Consider the following 12,756-nt stretch of genomic DNA (forward strand, 5'->3'; position numbering starts at 1 on the left):
AAGAATTGCCCAACAAGGTCAAAGGCACCCAGCTCAAAGAAAAATAAAAGAATAGAGAAGGTAGATCTTGAACACATCAGAGGAGAAATGAATAAGACATGGAAGAAGAAATATGTGAGTAGCACATCAAATGAAGGGATCACTTTACCTAAAAGGTCAAGTGATCACACTTCATCAAACTAAATACAAGAAGGCATGAGGGACTAATTTACAAAGCTTTATCATACATCTATTCCTAGACAAGCAAGTACTAAAAAGAAGAGATTAGCATGATCAGAGATGCAAAGTTAAAATTTCAAGATTTTACAATTGTTGTTGAGTTACCCTTAGATGTTGAGTAAAATTCTAATACATGCCATGTTGAATGTCAGATCAATAGAAGCCGAATGATTAGTTGGAGCTGAGTCGGTAGAGGAAGCTGAGTAAAGAGGAAAATTCAGTTGAAGCTGAGTAAAAGATACTTCTGTGGATGCTGAGTGGTGAAAAGACAATAGAAGCTAAGTAACGTAGACATTCTTAAGAAACTAAGTGGACAACTATAAATGCACTAAGTATTAAATGCAATGAAAATAGGGTATATTATCATGTTTTCAATCATTCTTTCTTCATCACAAATGAAGAGAAAAGATGAAGAAGAGCACATAATGACCTCATAGTAGAGAATCCAACATTTAAGTAGATTTCAATAGAATTTCAACACAATTTCAATGTATTTACATTTGTGCTAAGTTATGCAGTTTCACATTTTCTTTGTGTTCAAACATTAGATTGCACAAATGGCTTCTAGTTCTAGGAAGACATAGAAGAAGGAACTATTTAAGGTTTAGTTAGTTTACAATGAAGTGAAACAACCATATTTTTGGCCAATCCCTGAAGTGGCTTATAAAAACAACCCAACTAGAGCCCTATCTATCATACCCCCTATGGTAGTTATGGTTCAAGATGTTAAGAGATGTTACAATTGCAAGATTGAAGCCATAGGAGACATGGAAATGAGGAAAGCCTATGAAAAATTGTGTGAAAATGGAGTTTTAAAAGATGAGTACTAGATTGTTGAGAAGAAGGGTTTGATGCATGCCCTAGAATTCCCTATAGTTTTTAAGACTAAATGGATAAGGATAGTGCTTACCAAGATATATGATGGAAGCTTATGGTTGGCTGATGGCCCAGTCAAAACCACAAAGAGAATTGTATATAGAGTAACAAGTTACCCAACCCTAGATTGGCCAAAGACCCTTAGGAGTGATTCTAAGGAAGTAATTGAGAAAAACACTAGTGCCAAGTGGAACAAGAGAGAAATGACAATAGACACCATCCAAGACCCTCTTGTTGACTTTGTTGTTAGAGTTATTGCACATAAGTTCTACCAATCCAATAGACTTAATAGTGTGTCATGCATTGTATTAGATGTGAGTTACAAATTGGTGAAAAAGGATCATACTTATGATCTTTTAGAACTGCAATTGCAGAAAATTAATGAGAATTTAGTAGCAATAACGAGAAAGAAGGGAGCATAGTACAAGTTTTGTGCTATTTTGATTTGTATATTCTTCTATGTATAGAAGGGGTTTCCTTCTCTTGGTACAATAGTCTAGAAAGCAAATAGGTCTACCATAGCCCAAGTTAATGAATATATAGTGTAAATGGGAGCTAATTTTGAGACCCTAATGACTAGATATTTTGAAAACTTCAAGAAGACCATGAAGCAAAGACTAAGAATACTAGTTTCATTGGTAGAGAAGGATGAAAATGATGTATGCTTTCTTGTAGATATTGATTATACATACATACAAGGTGCCATACAATGAGTTAGATGGCCAAAACCTCTTGGCTATGAAATAAATAGAAATGAGGCATCAACAACTATAACTAGACTATTAGTTGAGGAAGTGGACAAAATTGCACCACATTTTGAAACTTATGATGTGGTAAGGTAAAAGGTAGATATGGATTCAAATACTACCTCCACAGTGAAGAATAAAGACAAACTTGTGAAGAAACTTAAGGCTAAATTTGGTTAAGGCATGGTAGAAGAAGAGGAAGAAGGTGAAGAAGCAAAAGGTGATGAAGAGAAATAAGGATAGGAAAAACTTGATTTGACCCAAGGAATGGGGGAGGATGCATAAGAAGAGGAAGGTGTCAAACAAGAAGCACAACCCAAGGGGAAGAAGAAGGCAACAAAGCCAAGCCTAGCCAAGCCAACTACAAGGGTAGATACGGGGGCAACAACTCAAGTGGAAAAAGAACAGAGGAAACAAAATATGTTGCACCTCTAGAATTAGAAGAAGAAAAGATAGAGTCTGATAATGTTCAATTTAGATTGGTAAGGCATTCTACGAAGTCTAAATTGGAAAATGTTTGTAAGAACATTAGAGATAATGTTGATCTAACTAGTTTAAAGACCATTGATTTTAGTAAATTGTCAAGAGAAGAACAAAACATAGTGAAAGTGTCCATCTACACTATGATTGCAAAGTTCAAGACCACCCCACTTGAACTAAATAATTCTATGCCTAAGGAGCTAAGCTCCATTATAAAGAATAAAGGGCATTAATACCTTAAAATGGTGAAGGAAATAAGGGAGTCAACATTGGCTTGTGTAAATGTCATACCTTACAAAAGGTCAAATAACTAAAGCTACTAAGAATCATGGTATAAAATTTGCACCTAAATATAGAGCCTTTAGAATTTTGCAAAATCAAATTGAAGATGTTGGGCAAAATTCCACACAAATGTGGAAACTAATTTATGGATTGGCAACTGTCAAGGAAGGGTAGAAAGAACCCTTTGAGGGAAGAAATGATGAAGAAGAAGAAGAGAATGAAAAAGATGAGGAAGTAGAGAAAGAAAAAGAAGAGGAAATAGTGGAGAAGACACAACCAAGTGAAGAGGAAATAGTTGAAGAGTAGCAACTAGAACAGAGTGTCCAAGACACCCAAATGCCACCACCAAGTCCTCCACTTATAGCAGCTATAGAAATAGTGATTATAAAGGATGTTCCTAACATGTTAGGTCAGAACATCAATCCATTGATTGCAGAGAATCTCAAAAAGATCCTTCACCAAACCACATTGCAATCACAACTATGCACAAATCCCATTTTGGTAAGTGTGGAAGAATTACAAATTGCTGAAATAGAAATTACAAGGGAGAAGATGAACACACAAGGGCCACCTTCACAACCTCCTGTAGCTATAGAAGATCAACAAAAAGAGAAAGCAGTACAAGATACAACTACTAAGGTTGATCATAGAGTCATAGCAACAACAATTGTCAAGGAGCCAGCAAAGGAGCAAATAGGACAAGATGTTCCTATAGCACAAAGCCAAGGTGGACCTCCTCAAATCATTATCATTGACCAAGGTGGTAGAGAAGAAGAGAATGAAGAGGAGAAAATCCCCAAGGAAAAAGAGTAGGAGGCAATACAAACATTGGTAAGCTTTCTTACCTCAGGGACTCCTACCAAGCAGCCAAGCACTGATGTAGTACCATTGCAAATTTAAACACTAGGTTCGATCTCTACCAAGGTAGCAAGGGTACTTCACTATGGAGATCCTGCACTTGATGAGGAAATAGTCATACCTAGTTATGACTATAAAACAATGAACCTGGCACAGATAAATGAAGTCCAAGAGGCACTTGAGAGAAAAAAGAAGTAGGAGATACTCAAAAATGAGTATAGACAAAAGAAAACTTTGGCAAAAATCAAAGAAATATTCCTTGATGCATTCAGCTTGCTTGTACCTGATGAAACCAAGCCCATCATGGGGCAATTGTCCAACATAGTGGACCAAGTACAAAATGAAGACCTTGATACGAATGTTAAATTATTAGAATGGTCTAAAAGAAAATTTCAAATGAAATTCAATAAGAAGATATCTAGTGATATAGCACATTCACGAGTTGAATTGGCTAAGAAAGTTGAGAAAGTCAAAATAGTATTTGAGAATATATTCTTATTGTAATCCAAATTGTGTGTCTCGTGATTTTTAACACAAGAAACTAGCCAAAGCATTCTAAGCTAGCAATGTAATCTTAAGATTTCTAACACATAGCTACCCAAAGATCCAGCTCAAAGTGAGAAGCATTTTGCAAAAAATGCTTCACACTCAAAAGGAGTTAGCTGTATTGACATCAAAAGAGGCCAATGTCAAGGCCAAATTGATACATATTCAATTGGCTATTACCCCACATTAGAAGTACTCCATAAGGAAATGACCTATGCAAAAAATGTTTTAAGGAAAGACCTTAATCTTTCTACCCTAGAAGGCCTAGTGCATCTTGCAACAGAGATAACCATCCAGCACAAATTACTAGAAATTGCCTTAGATAATTGGGATGCTTCTCTAAAGATGATCATAGAGGTAAATAATATGTTTTTGGCTAAATATTCTATTTATTCTTAGGACCCTTTGACATAAGTTTCAAAAGGGGGAGATAATTCATTATTGAATATAATAAGAATGGGGAGATTACTACATTCTTTAATTGAGGTAATAAAGAATATCCAAAGGGGGGAGATATTCAAATTCGCATTTTGAGGAACTAATAAGGGAATAAAACCAAAACAATGTAAAAACTACAAGAAGATATGAAAGGGGGAGTAGAAAAAAAGGGAGAGTACAACAAATAGATAAAGAGCACATACAAGGCTAAGAGTATCAGATACATCAGCATGGGAGAAATTCAACAGAAGAGTCTATGGTTGCAGGAATGGAATTTTAGTTATAGAATTAGTACATCAGCTCAGGGGGAGTTACAAATTTTTTGAGGTATATAGAATTTTAAATGATTTTTTGAAGTCTTGTACATATGCCTAACTGAATGTGTAGTATAGTCATACAGATAAAATTCATAATGTTTTGTTAAGTGTTTTTGCCACTCATGTCAAAGGGGGAGAGTGTTTGGCTCAGATTGGTTTTGACAATTGAGTTTCAACATAGTTACCCAATTCTCAAGATGATGCCAATTATAATATAGAAGCCGAGCTATAGTGTGTGTCGACCTGGAGATTCAATAGGTGCTGAGTGAACTTCAGGTGTTGAGTGAAGTTCAAGTGCCAAGTGAGAAGTGATGCCAAGTCACTATAGATGCCAAGCAAAATATAGATGCCGAGTGCGATAGAATTTATATACATGCCAAGCATTAGCAATTTGTAAGTGTTCATTAACACAAAATTAGCATATGAGTTTGTACCTTCACAAACTCAGATGTAAACTTTTTTTTTTGAGTGGACTCAGGATGTGTTGGAAATATAATTGAAAAGCTCATTGTTGAAGATCAAAGAGGGAGATTATTGTTAACAGAATGTTTTCAATCATTGTTTTGTCATTGATGTCAAACCTATGATTTGTAGGAATGAAATTTTCTTATAAGATCCAAGTACTATAACTTAGTTGATTGATGAAGAGGATTTGATCAACAAGATGTAACACGAGTACCTAAAGGAAAGGTTGAGTTATGATGTTGTGATGAAGTGCAAGGATCAGTTAAAAAAATTGTTAAATGATGTATTGGTAACATATTCAAAGATACATAGGTTGGTCACACATAGAAACATTGGAGGAATAATTTGTAACAAGGTTGATTGCAAATCTTAAACTAACTTCATTAGTGGGTGCTGAGCAAGCCAGTTGAAGTTGAGAAAATTCTCAGCTGGAGCTAAGCAATAAGAAATTCTAGTGTGTGTCGAGTGATCTTCAGGTGTAGAGGGAATTTTAGGTGCTAAACATTAGAAAATTATAGCTGGTGTCAAGTGGTCTTTAGGTGCCAAGCATTAGGAAAAACATAGTTGATGTCGAGTAACATAGTATGTGCAAAGCACCAGTATTTCAATAGAGCTGGACTACTGCATTATTTTAAATGATGAATATTTTCCACATTTGAGCTGACTTAGTGTTTACCTTGAATTTTTTGAACCATTTGGAGGATAAGGCTGATGATCTTGTGGCACAAAATTCTATGTAAACCATTTATGGATGAATTCAAAAAGGATTATTCAAGAAATTTCTAGACGAAACAAGATATAGGTTAGATACAATGAATCATATCTAATCCATATGAATTGAAATTAAACAATGGAAGAATCCATCAGGAAAAAGAGCTCCAAGAGTTCTATTTAAGGAGTCATAGACCAAGAAGCAAGTGCTACTGATGCTAAAGAGCCAAATTACAAAGTGGTTAGAAGGGTGTCAAGAATAAGGTATCTAGAAGAAGAAAGATCATAGAGGCTCTACTTCTACAAGTGGTCAAGAAGAGATGATTGTACTGGTACATTAGACATGGTGACTCAGAGAGACTAAGCTTGAAAGGAGGGCAAGCTGTCAAGAGTTGAAGAGATTGAAGGCTAGACCATGGTATAAGCTAAGAAGTGATCTTAGATCTGCAAGTTAAGTTGTATGCTGTAATTAGGTCAAAATCCCTAATTGTTATGCTATAGAAATTGTATCATATAGGATAGAAGGAAAATCCTATGGATTTAGGTTGGCCTAACAACCATTTATAAATCCTTTAACAATGTGGCATTCCAAGTGAATGTTCTTAAGTTCTCTGACAACTCCCACTTCTGATAGGGTGGTTAAATCCTCTAACAAGGTCACATTTAATAGTTTGTTGTAAGCCTTTAATAGGGCAGGACTTTTACAGGGCATCACTTTAGAAAAGTGAGAATTGAGTAACATGTTGCTGGTGGTTTTTCCCAAAATGGGTTTCCACGTAAATCATTGTGTTATGTGTCAATTTCTTATGTGTTGTGCTTGCATGTTGATTTATAGAAACTTGCTAATTAGAAAAATTAATGCGTGGATGAATGAATGGTTGAATAGGACATTTGGACCTTAAATAACTGATTCACCCCCATTCCCCCCCCCCCCCCCAAGTTATTCTAAATCACTTCTAACAATTGGTATCAGAGCCATTTGATGATTTAGTTTCAAGTTACTAGAAGTAGGAAGATCAAAATGTCCAAGAGAGAAGTTCCCAAGCTCAAAAAAGACAACTTTATTGCATGGAAGAGTCTGATGAAATTGCACCTTGGATCAATAGGTGACTATGCACAAACCTCAATTGCAACAAAATATGTAAATCTAGTTGGACCTCTTACTGTAGATGATTTGGGCAAGAGGATGGAGCACAATCAAGTAATGCTAGAGATTGCCTCTACACTTAGCTATGCAGAATATGATGACATCAAAGATTGTGACACTACATTCAAGATGTGGAAAGCCCTATTAGATATCTATGGAGGAGATCAAAATATCCAGAGAACAAAGAGAGAAAGCCTAAGAGGAAAGTTTGATGACATGAAATTGGAGGAAAGAGAAAATGTTGCTCAATATGCTGCTAGAATAAAAGAAGTGGTAAGTGCAATAAGAAGTCTAGGTGGTCAATTGGAAGAAGAAACTATCATCAGAAAATATTTAAGAAATCTGCTCCCTATTTATGCTATTAGAGTTTCAGCCATCCAAGAGCTAAGGTGTGTACAAGGAAAAAACCTAACCTTTGAAGGAATAGTGGGAAGACTTACTACATTTGAATTGTCCAATTTTGATAACTACACATCTGAGAACCTTAAATCTACTTTCAAGGACAAGATGACAATAAAAGATACTGACGAGTCAACATCAAGCAAGAGGAGAAGAAAAGGAAAACATTCATCCAGTGATAGTAGTGTAGATGAGGAAGATGTGGAATAGTTAGAAGCATTATTGCCTTGGAGATTCCATAGAGGCAAAGGTAAATTCAAAGTTAATCTCCCTATTATATGTTTCAATTGCAATGAAGTAGGTCATATTGCTTCAAGATATACATAGAAGAAAAATTACAAAGAAGGAAACAAGTACATAAAGAAGAGAGAAAATGATAGCAGATTACAAAGAAAAAGCAAAAAGATGCTACATTTTTGAAGAAGACTCTGGTGAGAATGATGATGGAGCAGTCTATGTAGCCATGGAAGATGAATTAGATAAAGATGAGGATGAAGAAATAGCATTGGTTACCTGTATGAATAAGAATGACAAGTGGATCATAGACAGTGGATGCTCACATCACATGATAGGAGATAAAAGTAAGTTCATTACTTTTATTCAATATGATGGAAATAGTGTTAGATTCGGTAATGATACTCCATGTCAAATCAAAGGAAAAGGCTCAATTAAATTCATAGAGAAAATTTTATGCGATAATGCATATTATGTTGAAGGATTGAACTAAAATTTATTGAGTGTATCCCAGTTAGGTAATGTAGGTTGCAAAGTTGAATTTGGAAACAAAACTGCCAAGATCTATGACACTGATGGAATTCTGATAGGAAAAGGTGAACAAACTAGGAGTAATCTATTTTACCTAGATATGGAAGATGCAACCTGTCTTGTAGTTAGACTTGATGATGTGTGGTTGTGGCATAAAAGACTGTGTCATGTTAATTTTGATAATCTAATTAGTATCAAAAAAAGAAGAAAGTCAAAGTGTTGCCCAAACTAAAGAAACCTGGAAACACAATGTGTAAACAATTTCAAGTAGGGAAGATGACTAAGTCTAGTTTCAAAATCAAAACATACACTTCCAAAGAAGTACGAGAGCTAGTTCATACAAACTTATGTGGTCTAATAGAAGTGCAAAGCTACCTAGGATATAGATACATAATGCTATTTGTAGATGACTATTTAGGGATGATGACCATTATGTTCTTGAAGCAAAAATCTGCTACATTTCAAATGTTTAAGTGCTATTTGGCTAGAGTTGAGAAGGAAATAGGAAAGAACCTAAAATGCCTAAGGTCAGTCAAAGAATGTGATTTTACATCAAAGGAGTTTGAAATATTTTGCAATGATAAAGGCATCAAAAGGAAAACATCGGCACCAAGAACTCCACCAAAAAATAGAATTGCTAAAAGAAGGAATAGATCAATGATTGACTATGCTAGAACCTTGTTGATGGAGAAAAATGTTGCACTAAAGTATTAGAGAGAAGCTATAAGTACTATTGTTTACACATTGAATAGAGTCCAAGTAAAGAAAGGTACAAATGTAACACATTTTGAACTATGGTAGGGTCACTCACCTAATGTAATATATTTCAAAGTCTTTAGTTGTAAATGATATATTCCTAAAGATACTAGAAATGGAAAGTTTGATGCAAAGAGTGATGAAGGAATATTCCTTGGATAATTCACTAGAAAATCATATAAGTGTTTGAACACTAACACTAACAAGATTGTGCAGAGTGCAAATGTAAATTTTGATGAGCACGTAGAAGTTCAAGTTGATGAGTCCAAGCAATCAAAGGATTATAGATCCTTTGGATACTTCTATAAAGGAATGACTATTGAAAAAAATGCTACAAATCAAGTTGGGAATCCACAAAAAACTCCAGTAATAGTCAAGTCACAACCATTGAATGCCAAGCTACATTTAGAAGCCAAGTTGCCAAATATAGAAAATGCACATTCTGATTCTAAAAATAGGATAGATGAGAGAAATGATGAACTGCTAGATGGAGAAGATCAAAATGACTCTAAAACTAAAGAATCAAACATGGAAAGAAAGACAGAACCAAGGTTAGACAAATATGTAAGAAGACATCACCCTGTTGATCAAATCATTAGGGACAAGGATGCCAAACTAATGAAAAGGAATAGACTCGAGAATAAATCATGTCTATTGAGCAAGGTTGAACCCAAAATAGTGAAGGATCCACTACAAGATGATGAATGGATAAAAAGCTATGGAAGAGGAGATAGATCAGATTGAGAAGAACAAAACCTATACCCTAGTTCCTAGACTAATTAATAAGAATGTAATTGGTACCAAATGGGTGTTTAGAAACAAACTTGAAAAGAATGGTGAGATAACAAGAAACAAAGGAAAATTAGTTTTTAAAGGCTATGCAGAAGAAGAATGATTGTATTATGGAGAAACATTTGTCCCTGTTGCAAGAATGGAAGGAGTAAGAATACTACTTGCATATGCTACATACAAAGGTTTGAAAGTCTACCAAATGGATGTAAAGTCTACTTTTTCGAATGGTATACTAGAAGATAAATTCTAAATAGAAATAGAGAGATTTTTTAATGACGGGAACAAGGGCATGGTTTGCAAACTGCACAAGGCACATTATGGCTTGAAGCAAGCACCTAGAGCACGGTATTATAAACTGCACAAATATCTTATAAAGATAGGATTTGAGAGAATAGATGACAACATCAACTTGTACATTAAAGCTAAAAAATGTAAAGATATTTTGATATTAGAAATCTTTGTTGATGATATAATATTTGGAGGAAAAGATGCTCTATGCAAAGATTTTTCTGATCAAATGAAGCATGAATTTGAGATGTCAATGTTTGGAGAAATCAAATTCTTAGTTGGATTAGAAGTACATCAATTGAAGCATGGAATATTTGTGACCCAATCCAAATACATCAAGGAGATACTCAAGACATTTGTATTAGAAGATTCAAAGCTAGTTAGCACACCAATGGCAATAGGACATATGCTATCCAAGAATGCTGATTCTATTGAAGTGAATCAGAGATTATATAGATCAATGATTGGAAAGTTGCATTATGTTGTACATATTAGACTAGACATTGCATTAGCTTTTGGAATAGTGGCAAGACTTTTTGCAAATCCAAGAGAAAATCATTTAATGGTAATGAAGAGAATACTGAGATATCTAAATGGAACAAGTGACTTTGGTCTGTGCTATAAGAGAAGTGAAAAGTTCAAAATGAGAGCCTACACTCAAAATGAGAGCCTACACTAATGCAGATTAGGGAGGTAACATTGATGAAAGAAAAAACACTAGTGAAGGAGCACTTTTCTTGGGAAATAGATTTATTACATGAACTAGAAAAAAGAAAAGTTGTGCCTCACAGTCCATCGCTAAAGCTAAATATGTTGCAGCTACTATAAATTGCACCAATATTGTATGAATCAAACATTTGTTGCAAGGTATGAAGGAAGAAGAAAATGAGCCTATAATACTTTATTCTGATAATACAAGTGTTATCAACATATCAAAGAACCCTGTAATGCATGTTCAAACCAAGCATATTGTAATCAAGTATCACTATGTAAAAGAATTGGTGGAGGATAAACAAGGATGGAATATGTTAGCTCAAAAGAAAAAATTTCAAAATTTTCACAAAAGCACTACCTAAAGATGCTTTTGAGTATCTTAGAGGTAAGTTAGGGGTGATACCCCTAACCAAGGCTACTTAAGAATAAGAAAGACCGCCCTACATCAAATGAGCTAGTTGTTGAGATATTACACATTGATGCAGAGGATGTTTACTTTAGGATTCATGTCTGAAGTAATCAAAGTGTTGAAGCTCCGAATTAGGCATAATCAAGGTGACAAAGGGAGAAATTGAATGAACCTACAAAAGCTACACTTACATTTTAAGATGTTAATATGTCTTTGGCATTGTTTTCAAAGAGGAAGTGGTTGTGAAAAACTAATCAAATGTTGATGATCAAAAGAATGAGGGAGAAATGTAAAGAAAATGTAGAAATTGATCAAATGAAGATAAAAGGAGAAGTAGACAGAAATTTTCAATAGTTGACGAGAAAAGAAGAAGAAGCTAATCAGAACAGATTATAGAAGAAGATAACCAATGAATAGAGAGGGAGAGAAGAAAAGAAAGGATACAATAGCTAAGAGAGAGAAGCAAAAATGAAAATATCAGGATAGTAGAGGGAGATTTGGAGACTGATGGTGATGATAATAAAATTATTTTTTGGCATTTGACTTATTGTTCTCACCTAGTTAGCATTTGGTTAAAATAGTTTACTCTGATGGTTGATCAGTTTGGTTTGCCATCAATTCCAAAGAGGGAGATTGTTGAAAATCTGATTGAAAAGCTCATTGTTGAAGATCAAAGAGGGAGATTGTTGTTAATAGAATGTTTTGAATCATTATTTTGTCATTGATGTCAAACTTGCTATTTGTAGGAATGACATTTTCTTATAAGATCTAGGTACTATCACTTAGTTGATTGATGAAGAGGATTTGATCAACAAGATGTAACAAGAGTACCTAAAGGAAATGTTGAGTTATGATGTTGTAATGAAGTGCAAGGATCACTTAGGACAATGGTTAAATGATGTATTGGTAACATACTCAAAAATAAAAAAGTTGCTCACACTTAGAAACATTGGAGGAATAAGTTGTAAAAAGGTTGATTGAGAAGCTTAAACTAAGTTCATTAGTGGGTGCCGAGCAAGCTAGTTAAAGCTAAGCAAATTCTTTTTTGGAGTCGAGCAACAAAAAATTCTATTGTGTGCTGAGTGATCTTTAGGTTCCAAGTGAAGTTCAAGTGCCAAGAATCATAAAATCCTAGTTGGCATCAAGTGATCTTCAAGTACGGAGCATCAGAAAAAGCATAGTTGATGCCGAGTAACATAGTATGTGTCAAGCACTAGTATTTCAATACTTTCGAGCTACTACATTATTTTAAATAACAAAAATTCACCAAATCTAAGCTGACTCAATTGTTACCTTGAATTTTGTGAACCATTTGGAGGATACAGATGATGAGCGGTTGGCACAAAATTCTATGTAAACCATTTTTGGATGAATTCAAAAAGGATTATTCAAAAAAGTTCTAGAGAAAACAACATATGGGTTAGATACAATGAATCCTATCTAATCCACATGAATTTAAATTAAAGAATGGAAGAATCAAGTAGAAAAAGAAGCTCCAAGACTTCTATTTAAGGATCTGATGCTAAAGAGCCAAATTGTGACGTGGTT

The sequence above is a fragment of the Cupressus sempervirens genome, chromosome 7 (assembly GCF_028749045.1).
Source record: "Cupressus sempervirens isolate cs-2001-9-10 chromosome 7, ASM2874904v1, whole genome shotgun sequence".
Taxonomy (NCBI): domain Eukaryota; kingdom Viridiplantae; phylum Streptophyta; class Pinopsida; order Cupressales; family Cupressaceae; genus Cupressus; species Cupressus sempervirens.